Source organism: Perognathus longimembris, chromosome 7 (genome assembly GCF_023159225.1).
Source record: "Perognathus longimembris pacificus isolate PPM17 chromosome 7, ASM2315922v1, whole genome shotgun sequence".
Classification (NCBI taxonomy): domain Eukaryota; kingdom Metazoa; phylum Chordata; class Mammalia; order Rodentia; family Heteromyidae; genus Perognathus; species Perognathus longimembris.
The window spans coordinates 52509406-52526986 of NC_063167.1; the positions used below are offsets into that span (position 1 = coordinate 52509406).

The window sequence follows — 17581 nt, forward strand, 5'->3', positions numbered from 1 at the left end:
ATACACTTTGCAAGCATGTGATACACTTGGCAGTTGTCTACTTTTCCTGCTGTTCAGAGATGCTGTGTATCACACGCGCCTTCACCCAGTTTAGCATGTGCTCTTGCTCTTTTCGCTGCATCATATTCTGCGCTGAGATATGGTAGTCCAGGAGATTCTTTACCTCCTTGTATACTCTATGCAGCTGATCCCAGTAAGAAACCTCCAAGGACCCAGACTGGGTCTCTGGTGGAGGTCACAGGGATTCTGTGTTGGCTGCTGTATGGACATCTGCTAGCCATGTTGTCCCGGGTGGCACTCTCCGCCCCAGACTGGGTCTCTGGTGGAGGTCAAAGGGATTCTGTGGTGGCTGCTGTACGGACATCTGCTAGCCATGTTGTCCCGGGTGACACTCTCCGCCCTCACCGCTGCGGCTCCAGGCCTGAAGAACGCAGCCCTTTTAGAACCGGGGGTATTGCAGACAAAAAGGATTTTCCACACTTCACAACCAAGTTTTGCCCCTCTGCCACCTCTTCCCGAATATGGAGAAAGAGTACGTTTAGGGCTGATTCCAGAGGAATTCTTCCAGTTTCTTTATCTTAAAACTGGTGTAACAGGACCCTACATGCTTGGCACTGGGATTATCTTGTATTTTCTATCCAAAGAAATACATGTGAGAACTCCAGAGACCTTCTCTGGTTTATCACTATTAGGAATAATGGTCTATGCTATTAAAAAATATGGAGCCTCTTTCACAGATTTAATTGATAAAATCAATGAGCAAAAAATTGCCCAAGTAGAAGAGGTGAAACGGTTCCATCAAGCAAATCCAGCATGCAATTGTTGCAGAGAAGGCACAACACACCCTGATTCAGAAGCGCCACTACCTTTTTGATGTCCAGAGGAATAACATTGATATGGCCTTGGAACAGGTTTTAAACTACAGGTACAGTTTTATCAATAGTTAAGGAGCTAGCATTGTTGTAAAGCGTCGATCTCTTGTTTCTTCCCTGCTTGGTCAGTCATATCCAATAGGCTGAAATTCTCTCCAGTGACAGGACTTTACAACAAAGAAATAAAGGGCAATTTTATTGTAGAGGACAATTCACAGTTTTCATTTCTATTTTGTCTATTTCAAGTTTTGATTTTCTAGGCATATATTTATTTCATCCAAATATTCACAAGTTTTGGTATACATTTGTTCTCTGCCTGAAGAATGCTCTGTTCATTACTGGCATAATTTATTTGTGCTTCAGTATTTTTTCATTAGTAGTAATGCCAGAGATTTTCAGTTATGTTTACATATTTTAAAGTCTTTCTTTCTTTGTTGATTCTATTGTTTGTTTTCTTCAATTTCATTCTATTCACTGTTTTATTTATAGCTTGTTTATTTTACTTATGGTGAAGGGGTTGTAACTTGTTATTTCTTCCCTCATTCTAGAGTAAATTGCTGGATCATCAATTTCAAACCACTTTTACTTATCAAATGTATGCATTTAAACTTTCCCCTCTAGTCACAGTTTAGTGGTATGTGTGACATTTGGATATGATTCCACACTTACTTATTTTTCTAATATCCTTTGTGAGGTTTTTTTTTTGTCTCATCAGACATTTATTTTATCATTAATTATTTTTCAAGCATTTGGGATTTACTAAGGATTTTTTTTTCCTCATTGACTTTTACTATAACTCTAATTTGGTGAGAAATTATAGTTTCTATTATTGCAATCTTTTATACTTCTGTGAGGTTGCTTGATGGCTTAAAATATGGTCGATTTTAGCAAATGTTCTTTTCACACATGAAAATTGGATTCATACAGTTGCTTGTACAGTTCTCAGGTAGTTATTGTTAATCACATTTTTCTCACTATTCCTATAGTCACTCTTTTATACCCTTTTTTTCCTATCAGTAAATAAGAAGGTTGCTTTGAAATCTCCCACTCAGTTTTCCTCTTTATTTTCATAATATTTGATTTGTATATTTTGAGGTGATGCCTGCCAGTAAAGTGTCTGTTGATTTAGAATTGCTATATCTTCTTCATGGAATAACCTTCTTTTGTTATGAAGTGTTCTATCTTTAGTAGTTTTTGCCTAAAGGTCTATTCAATTTTTCTTCTATTCTTTTACTTTAAAATTGTCTGTATAAAGATTTTTTATGGTAAGGTACAGTTAGCTGAATTTTAGGCAGATTAATATTTAAATTTTTTTAAGAGTTGACTTTGAATGTACTATGGTGTACTACTGAGTACACCGTGGAGATTATATTATGTATTCTTCACTTATTAAAAGTCTAACTTCTAAATATGAATTATTTATTAAAACATATCTACATTTGCCACTACTGAAAGTGCTTAAGAACACTTTACTGGCATGTCTATTACTTTTTAAACTTTATTGTCATATCTTTATTCTTTAGGTATATAAAGTGTTACATATCATTATTATTTTAATATGATCAGTATTCATGTGAGTTTAAATATATGTTTACCTACCTATAGCTATTCATTATATTCTGTGTCTTTGTCATCTGGTCTGGCTCAGTATACTTCTGCTTAAATTTTTTTCTTTAAATTGTTCTCAAATATTTCCTTTAGTGTATATATTCTAAAATTACATTGTCCCTTCCTACTTGTTATAAAAAGTGAATTTTCAGTATTCATTGTAAAGGATATTTTTCACTAAAAATGAATTCTAGATAGACAAATTTTTTTGTTGCAATACTTTAAAGATACTATTCCAAGTAATCATTAAACTTGTGACAAGTAACTAATCATTAAACTTATCTCACTTTCACCTACTATTAAGTAAAGAGACAAGTTAAGTCCAGATATGGAATTTTAAGCTGGCAATCTCAGTTTTGTACCAGGCTAAATGTAAGAGGATCATGGTATGAATTTAGTTCCAGGGACAATGGTAGTTAGTATAAATAGTAATAAATTATTGCAGTGAGTTGTAAGTGACTTGGTTACCTCTACTAAGTTTGGCTACAAAGTTGAAAGTAATAAAAAATAAATGTGTACATATGTACATACATTTGTATATTTTAATGTAAGTATATATGTTTGTACAACTACCATGGATTATTCAATTTTTTATCATGTTATACATTATGTTTTGTTTTGGTCATTCAGCTTAGGAAGTTAAATTGTCTATATTTTATAGACATCAAAATCAAGAATATGTCAAACCCTAAGCATCTGGCTAAGTCATCTTCTATTACAGTTTAAATCTTCAAGTTATATAATAATTTTACATTGTCAAATTTAGGCCCTTTTTATATCTTGTGAAGAGTGTGTCTTCCTGAACTTTATAAGAAAATGCATCATTAAACCATACGTAACATTATGAAAGTAGTAGATACCTCAATCCTAATAATAGTCTATTAAATATTTTAGTTGTTTTCATTTTAATTCTTGTGGAATCAGGAAGTGTCCATCTTCATTTACAAAACTACATCAATGTCTCTTCTCACAGTGTCATAAATAAGACAGCAATTGACAGATTTATTGTTCCTCTATATTTAATTTAAACTTGTTTTGGAATACAGGAAAAGCAGTGAAAGGAAACTGACAACTTTGAAGAGATATATGGTCTAAAACTCTGTACTACATCACTCATTTTAAATTAAGACTTGATATTATTCTTTCAGAATTATATCAGAGGTGGAAAGAGACAGTTGAGGCCCTATTCTTCTTAGAAGGAAAATAAAAAACTTCATGAATCATTGATTTTATGAAATATGTCAAATTATTTGCTACTATAAATGGAGCTCTGTCTAATCTGAGGTGCGCTGACTGGTGATGTCTATGTGACTGCTAGCTAGCTTTTACATCTTTATGACAAAATGTTGAGGCTCATTTTGGTAGATAATTATAATGGATGTGCTATTTATTATAATTTAGTGGATAAATTATTATGAGTGTAATACTATTTAATTCATTATGCCATAATACTGTTTGTGTACTCTCAATATTTTTCAGCTTTACATACAAAATATGTAGTCTATAAGAATATTGAAGTAATTTATTGATAGAATATATATCACACCAGGATTATACTATTTGCTAAACAATTCTGAAGCAAAATATAACACAAACTAAACCACCTAATTTTGGAAACAATTTTATTGGTTGGTATTAATGTACCAGGCATTTTCAAAGCATTTCACATCAATTACTTTATTATTTCCCCCCAAGTAACTATACAAGATTGGTGCCATTGTTATCTACACTTTGTAGATGCAAAACAAAAACAAAATCAACCTATTGGGCATAGGTACATTCAAGAAGAAGGAAGCAATATAAACAACTTCACACTGGCAAGAATCATAGTGCTGATGGACATAACAAGTAGTACATAAACAAGAAAACTTAAAACACGTAGATTTATGTGGCTGGACTTTGATGGTGAACTTCGGGGGTTATGAAAAAATAATGCTAAGGAGACTTATCTGTCATTTGATGAAGTAGGAAGCTGAAGAAGGCAATGTCAACTCTGGATATTAACTGAAAATGGAATTATTTGCTCATATTTATTTATATGTCTGCTGAGTTAAAGAAGAAACAAATGGCAATTAAAGTTTCATTTCTCTTCTTCATTTCAAAATTGTGCTACATTTTCTAGGTAACTGTATAACAGAGGTTCATATACTCCATTTTTAATTTCCCTCTTGTATTATTGAACTCCCCCCTTAGCTTAATTAGTTTTGTGTATAGAAATAAATGAAATCTGTCAACATTTTCAAGAACAATAAATGAAAGCATTGTCTAAGCATCTATAGTTATAAGGAAGAAAAATATTTATATGTCAGTAGCGGAGGATCCTGAGGAAGACGGTGGAGGAGAAGCACAGCCCTAGTGGAGCTCCCTCTGACATCGCAGTTTTCTCACCTCATAGAAACTTTTACTCCTAGAAAGACAGCCAAAGTAAGTTCTAACAGTACAGGGATTCTGACCAGGAAGGAAAAATTGACTTTGCTGGTCTGAAAACACAGATTTGAGCTCCGGGCGGCATCCCGCCTTCGTGCCAGTGCCGGCACCGGCACAACGCCCAGCACAGCAACCCGCACTCCGCGCAGCTAAAGCGAGAAATACTCCAGACGGCGGCTGAGCACGGACGTCCTGACATCTCAGAGACAGCGTGAGTACCCCACAAAAGATATTCTCACTCGCGCCCACAGAGCAGCTTCTGGAAGGCATCCCTGTCCCCACCGCCAGAGCAAAGTGCCATCTTTGCCACTGGCATAGGGTCAGACCGGATTGGAACTGAAGCGGGCCTGGGGAAAGCGAAGTCAAAAAAGCCATCTTTGAAAAGGACAGGAGGGCCGGAATCAGGGAAAGCCAGCTCCGCCCAGGAGAACCAGCCCTGCCCTGGCGGGAGGCGAGTCCTGGGCCTCGCCTTAGCCAGAGGTGCCCGTCCTGCCCACTGGAATTTCTAAATTTAAAGCAAAAGCTGTGAGCAGCTACCGGCGGCACGGAAACACCAGAGGGAGGAACAAACAGTTCCTGGGACAGCTAAACGGTCCCATCACAGAGGAAGCCCAATTCCCAGCCCAAAACGGAGCTGCATTCCATAGCCAACTATGCCAAGGAGGCTGCCTCCCTCAGGCAAGCAACTCTCAGCCGAGCTAAACCGGCCAGAGGTGCCCGGCCCTGCTGAGTCCACAGCCTATTCAAATCCAGGCAGCAAAGGCAGCGGCCCCACAGCAGACAGAGGAGCCACAGTTCCTGAGACTGCTCACGTCTCCATCTACAGAGGACGCCAAGGCCTACCTGTAAGCTGTGCAAACCTCAGAGACCCAGGATTGCACCAACAGGGGAGAAGGGTCAGAACTGATCCACACCTTGCAAACTGAAATCAAGTCAAACCAGCCAATCAGGAAAATAGACTGCAGACCATTGCAGGGAAACCAGAGACTAGGGAGAAACCACCCAAACAAGCAGGACTCCATTTTTTTTCTTTTTTCTTTTTTTTCTTTTCAAACATTTTTTTAAAACATTTTTTTAATTTTCTTTTTAATTTTTTCACATCTGAAACATCATTGATTGTTCTTTTTTTGTTTGTTTTTTATTTGTTTGTTTGTTTTACATTTTTACCGGTTTGTTTTATCAAGTTTTTTTTTTGTTTGTTTACTTGTTTGGGTTGTTCTTTTTTTTTTCCTTTTTATTTACTTTTTCTTCTTTTTAAAATAATTTTTCTCTGTTTTGTGTATCTGTCTTCCAGTATTTTTACTTTATTTCTCTCTTTGCATTCTCTTTCTTTAAAAATTACTTTCCTATGAATAACACCTCCACTCTTTTCTGCTAACTCTCCAGTGTCTGTCATTTTAACCTTGTTCTTTCTACGGATTCTACTCTTCTCCACATTTCCACGTCACTGACACTAAACCAAAATCACCCCCCCCCCAATACATTTTACTCTATTCTCTTTACTACCTCCAACTTACCCTCCTGACTTACTGCCTGGACCTCCAGGTTCCATTGACTCCTGGTTATTGGATAGAGCTTAATACAAGTGAATCAAAGGGGTTCATGGAGAAAGCCAGTCCTAAAAGAACTTAATATAAAAACAAGAATTGCATATAGGGTTGTAACAGTAAATAAGTAACTACTGAATACAGGGCCCAGGATCAGTTGTTATATTGAAATTGTATTCTTTAGGAACACCAAATCTAGGTTTATAGACAGGTATACCAGTTATCTGTATATAATTGTGAACTTGTAAGATTTACACAACAGTGCTTGGTAAGGGCTGCTTTGGGTCTTAAAAGGTGCTCACAGGTGCTGGTAGACTGGCATTCCCAATTCAAATGGGCAGAAGAAACACAAGAAAGATGGCAAACAATGAAGTCTTATCCCCCACTCAAAACAAGCAGGAAGCAGAGCAGTCAATCGAAGACATAGAAGAGAACCCTCAAAATGCTCTACAAAGTCTACTGATAAACATGATAAATGAAAAGTTCGAATCTCTTCAGTCAATTATTCTAGAGCGTGAGGAGGCAAAGCAAAAATTAATGGAGAATTTCATGGCATCCACAAATAGAAAGATAAATGAGCTCCAAGAGTCAAATGAAAAGATAGCTACCCAGCTTAAAGATTTGAGAGACAACACTCAAAACCAAATTAATGAAGTTAATGAAGTAAAGAAGTCCATACAGGACCTAAGAAATGACATGGAAATCATCAGGAAAGACCAGTCAGAAGGAAAAGAGATTCAAAATCAAATAGCTAGCCTACAGTCCCAACTAACTGAAGCAGAGGATCAAATCTCAGGAGCTGAAGATTCCTTAGATTCTATGGAGAAAGATCAAAAATCAATACAAATCCAGCCCAATCAACAAAACAGATCACTACAGGAGATTCAAGACACGATCAGGAAGCCCAATTTAAGGATAATAGGTATTGAGGAAAACTTGGAGAAAGAGGTTAATGGGATAGGCAACCTATTTAACAGAATATTAGCTGAGAACTTTGCAAATATCCAGAAGGAAAGGCCTATACAGATACAAGAAGCATTTAGAACCCGAAATCGACCAGACCAGAATAGGACATCCCACCGACACATTGTGATCAAAACAGCTTCAGGAGAGTGCAAGGAAAAAATACTCAAAGCTGTTAGGGCAAACCAAACAATAACATATAAAGGAAAAGCAATCAGAATTACCCCAGACTTCTCAGCAGAGACCATGAAAGCAAGGAGAGCCTGGAACGAAGTATACCAAACTCTAAATAAAAATAACTACCAACCAAGAATTCTGTACCCAGCCAAACTCTCCTTCATAGCCGAAGGTCAAATAAAAGTCTTCCACACTAAGGAAAAACTGAAACAATATATCTCCACCAAACCAGCCTTACACAAAATCCTTAAATATGTACTATACAGGGAAAATAATCAAAATCCCAACACAGACAGAGAAATGAACCCTAATGAGTAAACACTAGATCAAGAAATGGGAAGACACAGCTTTAAACAAGATAGTGATAATGAAGGGAACAAACGATCATCTCTCAATCCTGTCAACATTAATGGAGTTAATTCTCCAATCAAACGACATAGGCTCATAAGTTGGATCAAAAATCAAGATCCATCTTTCTGCTGCCTCCAAGAGACACATCTATCCAGCAAAAGTAAACATCTTCTAAAAGTAAAAGGCTGGAAACAAATCTATCAAGCAAATGGCCCCCATAAGCAGGCTGGAGTTGCAATCCTAGTATCAGACAAAATTGACTTCAAATTAAAAAAGGTAAGAAGAAACAAAGAAGGTTACTACATACTAGTAAAAGGATCTCTCCAACAGGAAGAAATAACCATCCTAAATATCTACACCCCAAATGCAGGAGCACCCAACTTCATCAAACAAACACTACTGGCTCTAAAAAACATTCATAGACCCAAACACATTGATAGTTGGGGACTTTAACACTCCACTATCACCTCTGGACAGATCAACATGCCAAAAACTGAACAAAGAAACCACAGAACTAAACAATTGCATAGACCAACTAAACTTAATCGACATCTACAGAATATTCCACCCAGCAAGGACAGAATACACATTCTTTTCGGCAGCACATGGAACATTCTCCAAAATAGATCACATCTTAGGGCACAAAGAAAATCTGTACAAATTCAGAAGAATCAAAACCATTCCCTGCAATCTCTCAGACCAAAATGGAATAAAATTAGAGCTCAACTCATTCAGCCACCACAGAAAGTCCCACAATTCATGGAGACTAAAGACACACTGCTAAACCATCAGTGGGTCATTGAAGAAATTAAAACAGAAATTCAAATGTTTATGGACTTCAACCAAGTTGAGGACACAAAGTACCAGCTCCTTTGGGACACAGCAAAGGCAGTACTCAGAGGAAAATTTATATCTCTGAGTACATACATCAACAAACTGGAGAAACAGCAACTCAGTAATTTAAGGAAGCACCTTAATTTTCTGGAGAGAGAACAGCAAGCCAAACCCCAAGTCAATAGACAGAAGCAAATAATTAAAAACAAATCAGAATTAAATCAATTAGAGACGAAAAAACCATCGAAAGGATCAACAAAACAAAGAGTTGGTTCTTTGAAAAAATCAACAAGATAGACAGACCCCGGCAAACCTGACCAAAAAACGAAGGCAGCACACTCAAATAAACAAGATAAGAGATGAATCAGGTAACATCACCACAGAAATAACTGAAATTCAGAAAATAATAAGGGACTATTTTGCAAACCTTTATGCCAACAAATTCGAGAACTTGGAAGAAATGGATGGTTTCCTAGAAAAAAATTGATACCCCCAAACTCAACCATGAAGATTTAAACCTTCTAAACAGACATATATCCAGTATTGAAATAGAAACGGCAATAAATGATCTCCCATCCAAGAAAAGGCCAGGTCCAGATGGATTCACTGCAGAATTCTACAAGGCCTTCAAAACAGAACTCACTCCAATATTTCTCAAACTCTTCAATGAAATTGAAAGAGAACATTCACTACCAGACTCATTTTATGAAGCCAGTATAACCCTCATCCCAAAACCAGGCAGAGACTCATCACGGAAAGAGGACTACAGACCAATCTCCCTGATGAACATAGATGCAAAAATTCTCAACAAAATTCTGGCCAATCGAATTCAACAGGTCATCAAAAAAATCATACACCACGATCAAACTGGATTCATCCCAGGGATGCAAAGTTGGTTTAATATACGCAAGTCAATTAATGTAATCCACCACATCAACCGGAGCAAGCTAAAGAACCACATGGTTTCATCTCTGGATGCGGAAAAAGCGTTCGATAAAATCCAGCACCCATTTATGCTAAAAGCCCTGGAAAAACTGGGATTCCAGGGAACATTTCTGAATATAATCAAGGCAGTTTATGACAAACCAACAGCAAGCATAACTCTAAATCATGAAAAACTAAAGCCATTCCCTTTAAAATCAGGAACAAGGCAGGGATGTCCATTCTCTCCCCAGCTCTTCAACATAGTACTAGAACTCCTATCCAGAGCAATTAGGCAAGAAGAAAATATAAAGGGGATCCAAATAGGAAAAGATGAAGTTAAACTTTCTCTCTTCGCAGATGACATGATCCTATACCTAAAGAATCCCACAGACTCTACCCCCAAGCTACTAGAGCTGATCCAAAACTTTGGCAAAGTTGCAGGATATAAAATAAATCTTCAAAAATCAATGGCCTTTCTCTATGCTAACAACCCGAAGACCAAGGCTGAAATCAGGAAAGCAACTCCTTTTGCAATAGCCCCCCAAAACATAAAATACCTAGGAATAACCTTAACCAAAGAAGTGAAAGACCTCTTTGATAAGAACTTTAAAAGCTTGAAAAATGAAATTAAGTCAGAACTAAGAAAATGGATAAACCTCCCATGCTCCTGGATTGGGAGGATTAATATAATCAAAATGGCAATATTGCCAAAGGCTATCTACAAATTCAATGCAATACCCATTAATATCCCAATACGATTTTTTAATGAAATAGAGGAAGCAATCCAGAAATTCATATGGAACAATAAAAGACCTAGAATAGCAAAAACAACCCTAAGCAGAAAGAACAGTGCTGGAGGAATTACAATACCCAACTTCAAGCTGTATTATAAAGTTATAGTAATAAAAACAGCTTGGTATTGGCACCGGAACAGGCCTGAAGACCAATGGAACAGAATTGAAGACCCAGAATTGAACCCACAGAACTACGCCTACTTAATCTTTGATAAAGGAGCTAAAACAATAGTATGGAAGAAAGATAGCCTCTTTAACAAGTGGTGCTGGCAAAACTGGCTCAACACATGTAACAAACTAAAACTAGATCTTTATATATCACCCTGCACCAAAATCAATTCCAAATGGATTAAAGACCTTGAAATCAAAACAGACACCCTGAAAACACTAAAGGAAGGAGTAGGAGAAACACTTGGGCTCCTTGGCACAGAACGGAACTTTCTTAATAATGACCCAGAAAGGCTACAAATCAAAGAAAGATTGGACAAATGGGACTGCATCAAATTGCAGAGCTTCTGCATGGCAAAGGACATAGCTCGCAAGATAAACAGAAAGCCCACAGACTGGGAGAAGGTCTTTACTGGACATTCAACAGACAAAGGCCTCATCTCTAAAATATATGCAGAACTAAAAAAATTACCTTCTTCCAAAACAAAACCGCAAAGAACCAATAGCCCCCTCATCAAGTGGGCTAAAGACTTACAAAGAAACTTCTCTGATGAGGAAATGAGAATGGCCAAGAGACATATGAAAAAATGCTCTACATCACTGGCCATAAAGGAAATGCAAATCAAAACAACATTGAGATTCCATCTCACCCCAGCAAGAATGTCCTATATCAAGAAAACTAACAATAACAACTGTTGGAGGGGATATGGCCAAAAGGGAACCCTACTTCATTGTTGGTGGGAATGTAAACTGGTTCAGCCACTCTGGCAAGCAGTATGGAGATTCCTCAGAAGGCTCAATATAGAACTCCCCTATGACCCAGCAGCCCCACTTTTGGGTATCTATCCAAAAGACCACAAACAAAATCACAGTAATGCCACCAGCACAACAATGTCCATCGCAGCACAATTTGTCATAGCAAGAACCTGGAACCCACCCAGATGCCCCTCAGTAGACGAATGGATCAGGAAAATATGGTACATATTATGGTACATTTATGGTACATTTTATGCCTCTATCAGAAAGAATGACATTGTTCCATTTGTAAGGAAATGGAAGGACTTGGAAAAAGTTATACTAAGTGAAGTGAGCCAGACCCAAAGAAATATGGACTCTATGGTCTCCCTTATTGGGAATAATTAGTACAGGTTTAGGCAAGTCATAGCAGAGCATTACAAGGCCCAATAGCTATACCCTTATGAACACATAAGATGATGCTAAGTGAAATGAACTCCATGTTATGGAAACAATTGTTATATCACAGTTGTAACTACTTTCAACGTCCTATGTGTATCTGTAGCTTCTATTATTGATGATGTTCTTGTATCACATTCCTGTGGTTGTACCTACACTATCTCTGTAATCTTATCTGAGTATATTGGAAACCGTGTTTTCTGGTATTGGAAGTAGGAAATTCAAAGGGAATACCAAATTTGAGAGACACAGGGTTAAAAAAGAGAAACAACTACAAAAGCAATACTTGCAAAACTGTTTGGTGTAAGTGAACTGAACACCTCCAGGGGGAGGAAGGGAAAGGGGGGGAGGTAGGGGGGTATGAGGGACAAGGTAACAAACAGTACAAGAAATGTATCCAATGCCTAACTTATGAAACTGTAACTTCTCTGTACATCAGTTTCATAATAAAAATTTGAAAAAAAATATTTATATGTCTCACAGTTTGCTGTATGAAAACAGAGAAAAGTGTACCATTTCCAGATACATTCCTAAAAAACAATCTGAGTATCTATTTTCAACATACTAAAAAGAAGCCAGCTTTTAAAGAAACCATAAAACTAAAATCCTAAAACCCTAAAAAATCAGAGGCTTCCAAAATGACTAAGGAGAAGGGCTACCACAACAATCTCTTAACTTATCATTAGTAATTGAACAAGCAATATTACTTCTGTTGTGTTTGCAACACAACTTTGTATGTGTATTTATTGATAGCAGGTAGTGTTACTCTATTAAAATAATTGTGATAATTAAAGTAATAACACACAATAAAAATTTAAGTCTGGGCTCTTATCTATGAACTTAGATTCTTAGGAGGCTTCGACCTCCCTCGACCTGGAGGAACATACCTGGAAGACAACCAGAGTAGGAAAGATTATGAGATTCCATCTCTAATTGAGAAGAAAGAAATAGAGCAAGAAGCATTGCTCAAGTGGTAGATGGCCAGTTGTGAGCACATAAGCTGAGCAAACATGAGTTTCCATTCAAGCCTTGGTACCAAAACAAAAAACAAAAAAGAACAACCCAACTACAGTAAATGGAAGTAGACAACATTGTACCCACACTTGTGGGCCTCTAGTATTAAAAGGATACATGGGTTACTGTGTCACAAGTGGAAAAGAAATGTAAAGACAGTGGGGGAGTTATGGATTAAAAAAGGGTCAAATTCTCAACTGATTCTCAGGAAAGCTGCAAATAGATATTCCTTTAGAGTTTGGTTATTTGAAAATACCACAGAAGCCTGGTAAGGAACACACTGGAAGCCAAGTCATGTAGGCTTCAGGGACAAGAATGTTTATTGGCCCATGCTTTCAGAATCAACACAGATGAGGGAAGAAGAGCAGCAGGATTGAGCTGGGATGAGGTTTGTCTGTGATACAGAGTCCACCGGGCTGAATCCCAGGGAGAGGTATGAAGTGTTAGGAAGACACTCAAGAGAGATTTCCAAGTTGAATTGGGAAAGGTAGATAGTTTCTTTTTCTGTCTACTAGGGTTTGAACTCAGGACCTTGCAGTTGCTAGGCTGGTGCTGTACAACTTGAGCCATCTCTCCAGCCCTATATTTTGGATATGATCTTAAATTTAGTACAGGGTTTACTTTTAACTTAAATCCTCCTACATATACTTCCCCCGCCCCCCAGTCAGATTGTCAGAACGCAGATTTAGTATTTACTTGCAAAAACATATTAGCAAAATGATAACTCATTAGAAATTCATAGCATAGTTCAATATTTTGTTTTAACTTAAAAGACACATGCATTTATCTGTCATGAATTTACAGTGTTTTGTCATTAAAAGGCAAGTTTCCAAATGTGTGGGAAATATTTGTTGCTTAAACAACTTTCAGTAAGTCAGCATTGCTTTAAGAATTTCTTTTTTAATCTCCTTTCTTTTGAATGAATTGATAACTTAAAAACGCATGTGAAGTGAGATGATTTCAATCAACAAACTGATGTTCAGTGGGGGAGGACAATTAATAACATGTTAGAGTTGCATGTAGTTACAGTAGTTACCAATTCTTTTTTTAAAAATGGGGGAAAAATCACATGTGACACAATCTGACCATAATCTTGGTAATTTCTAAATTTTGTCTTATAATCATTTTGTTTCAACTAAATTTAAGATAATAATTTTTTCTACTCAGAGCTCATTCACTTTCATTAACATTTATATAAATGCCATAAAAATAGAAAACATAATTAGCTCTATCAGAATTGGAAAGACTTTTGGAAAAAAAAAATTGGCAAGACTTGGAAATCATGAAGTCCAAAATAAAGAAAGGGGAATTCTGTTAATAACACTTACCAGTTACAAATGTCAGTGCCATACAAGGACCTATCTTTTCTTTGTGAAAGGAGCATGTCATTTTGGGACTCGTTAAATGAATTCCCACAGCAACTGTTATTGCATTGATTCCAACTTGCTTATAAGAAAATACCTAACTGCATATGGCATCATGGGAAATCAACTCCTTCCTGTCTGACCCACAGGGACCTGCATGCCTCCCATTTGAATCATGTGACATAACACTTCAGCTTCAGTGAAGGGGCATCTCTTACATGGAGCACAGCCAAGTGCAGAAACCTTGACTACCCCGTTGTACCTTCTTCGCAAAATTTACATAGCCCAAACAGGGCTATGTGAAAACAGCTTTCAGTTCCTTGGCCCCAAATAAAGCATTTTTTTTCAGAGTAAGGATAACAAATTGTAGATCAGCTTATTGTTTGATAAATTCACTTTTACTTTTTCAGTTGATCAGGTGCAAGAATCTTTGAACTATTCTCCATGATAAATTTAGAGCTATTTCACATATGAAAATACAACTTTTAATCATTATTATTCTTTTACAAATGTGGAACAATTTAGGAATCAGTGTGAGTTATACTAATACATTTTCCTTTTTCTTTGCAGGCAAATTATTTCAGATCTTGTAGGCTTCTATCTGTCAGGGGAAAAAATCTGTCATATGCAATGGAGCTTTTTAAAAAAATTATTATTGCTTAATTAGTTTCCTCCTTATTGATAAAAGTAATTACTCCAATTATAAGTTTCCTTGGTTGTAATAAACCAGGATTAGAGATACTACAGTCCTTGATTTTACAATGAAAACAAATTTACATTTACATAAGAGAATATATAAAGGTGCATATCCTTTATAATTCATGTCCAAAATAAACTCCCAGGGCACCTTTTACAAGAGTATCAAAAACAGAAAATAATTTTTAGTATAATTAGGCAATATCTGTTATCTGGATAAGAACTTAGATTCCCTAGTTTTTAAGGACACTTCATTAAGTAAATGGGAGTGAATCTTGCCACAAGTATGAAAATGAAATCTTAATCTCTTTGAGCCACCTCTCTGAATGCTGAGCTTGTTTTCTAAATGACTAACACCATAAATTTTGTACAAGTGTCTATTGTGAAATAATTTTCAATGTTTACAGACTTTCGTCTTAATGAGTAATTAACATATATGTGATAATAGTATTGTATTATAGTCTTTGTATATATTTGTATTATAATTTTTATATTATAATCTTTATATTATACTCCCCTATTTAAAATAAATAGCCTTGGTAAAATTTGTGATTTCTACTTGATATTGAATATATTTAAACTTTATGTTCTTTGCTCCTTTATTCTTTTAAGATGAAGACTAAAAATAAAAAGATAAAGGTATCTAATTTTTATTCCTTTAGTTATTTAATCATTTTTTTAAGTTAGGAAGCATATGACTCTCAAGTCAATGAAGAAGTATTATTAAAATAAAATAACTCACCATCAATCATAGGGGACAAAGGGTCGCCTGCCAGAGAGGCAGGTGGGAGATTCTCTCAGTGGTCTCCTTCTTGAGACATGTCCAGCAGTGTGTGCAAAGGCTCATTCTAGTCTGTGGCAATGCACAAGATGAAAGGTGATCATAGAGTATGTTCATGCAATTGAAAGGGAGGTAAGGAAAAGTTGAAGAGAGAGAGAGAGACAGAGAGAAGAGAAAAATCTGCTGAGTAGTCTTGCTTTTGCAGTCTTTCCAGAAGACAGACTATTCAACATTCAGTGTGTCAAGTGAAGCTTTAAAGATTTTCAATACATAATAAGATAACAAAGAAAGAAATTTAAATTATTTAAAGAGAGGATAAGAATAAGAGTTTGATTTCTGATCCTTCTACTTTCTATATGATAAAATTTCTAGGCTAACCTTTATAAAGTTTCCCATAACTTATTTCTGCCTTCATCATTCCTTTGATGGGTTGATTAGGCAAGAAAAGAATAACATTTGGTCCTTTCACTAATTTGATTAAAAATTCCTTACAGAGGACAGTCTGTGGAAGGAAATCTTAAAACTAGATTTATGGATCATTTGGGTAATTCCTTCCTCTTGTGGTCTCCTCAGCAGGATAAGGAGTGAAGGTAAAAGTTTCATAAATGTCAAAATGAAAATTTATCATAATAAATAAACAAGGGAATGTCTAGTTCAAAAGCAGGGTTCCAAAGCTCGCATCTATCACACGCTCACCTAACATTTCTTGATGGATGTATGCATTTTAGGTTTTAGTGATTACAAGTAATGTTGCAATAAAATCTTTGTGTAATGGTATGTTTATTTCTTTTGGGAAAATATCTGAAAGTGGAATTATTGGATAATTTATGTGGCATATGTATATGTTGTCTACAAATTGAGTATACTTTCACATTCCCATCAACATTGTATGAAAGTTCCAATTTTTCCATTTCTTTATTGATGTTTGGTATGCTCAGTTTTTATTTTAACAATTTTAATTGGTGTTCAGTGATATTTAATCATAATTTTAATTTATATTTTTCTAATTATCAAGGAATTCAGCTTCTTTTCATCTTTTACGTGCACATTTGCGACTTACACATTTTACTTATCTCTTTTGTCATTTGCTTAATACTTTTGATGAGAATATTATTTAAAATGATGTTATTTCTTCTAGAAGATATTGCACTAGGTAGATAGTTTAAACTAGTGAATTCTTTTATAGTTTTGTGCTTTAAAACTATCATCCATTGTCTTATTACTTATATTATTTTTGACAAGAATTTTGCTGTCCTCATTATTTTGCCCTTGAGGACATAATGTGCACTGTTATCCTGACAACTTTTAAGGCTGTTTTTTTTTAATCACTAACTTTGAGCAATTTAAGATGATATATTAATGACATGTAGATTTCATTTACCTCATACTCATTAAGGATGAAAATTTTTCCAACCTTATTTTTAAAAACTATTTCTGTCTCCTCTCCAATTATATGCATATCATTAGGCTATTTAGTGTTGACCAAAGTTTCAATTATACTCTTTATTTTTAAAAATCTTCTTTCTTCTCCATATTTCATTTTACAAAATACCAATTGTTTTCAACTTTACTAGTGTTTCTTTCTATAACATATAATATATTGTTAATCTCATCTGCTCTGTTTTTTTTTTAATATTTTGATCTCCTCTCCAATTATATGCATGTCATTAAGCTATTTGGTGTCAACCAAAGTTTCAATTATACTCTTACTTTTTAAAAAATAGAAGTAGAGCTGTCACTCAAATAGTGTTAACTTTGAGCCAAAAACAAATCAAGGACAGTGCTCAGGCCCAGAGTTTAAGCCAAAGATCAGCACACACACACACACACACACACACACACACTATCTCTAATGAACTGCTACTTT

At 35.8% G+C, this 17581-nt stretch overlaps 1 protein-coding gene, 1 non-coding gene and 1 pseudogene across 2 annotated transcripts in view; all 3 read left to right on the plus strand.

Annotated features, from left to right (window-relative positions):
• Positions 1-17581, plus strand: part of Tnni3k (TNNI3 interacting kinase) — a 313990-nt gene that overhangs the window by 70215 nt on the left and 226194 nt on the right.
• On the plus strand, positions 308-947 carry LOC125354407 (annotated as a pseudogene).
• LOC125355783 lies at positions 13823-13901 on the plus strand. Its single transcript, XR_007211717.1, has one exon. It is a non-coding gene; the product is annotated as a small nucleolar RNA SNORD28 (small nucleolar RNA).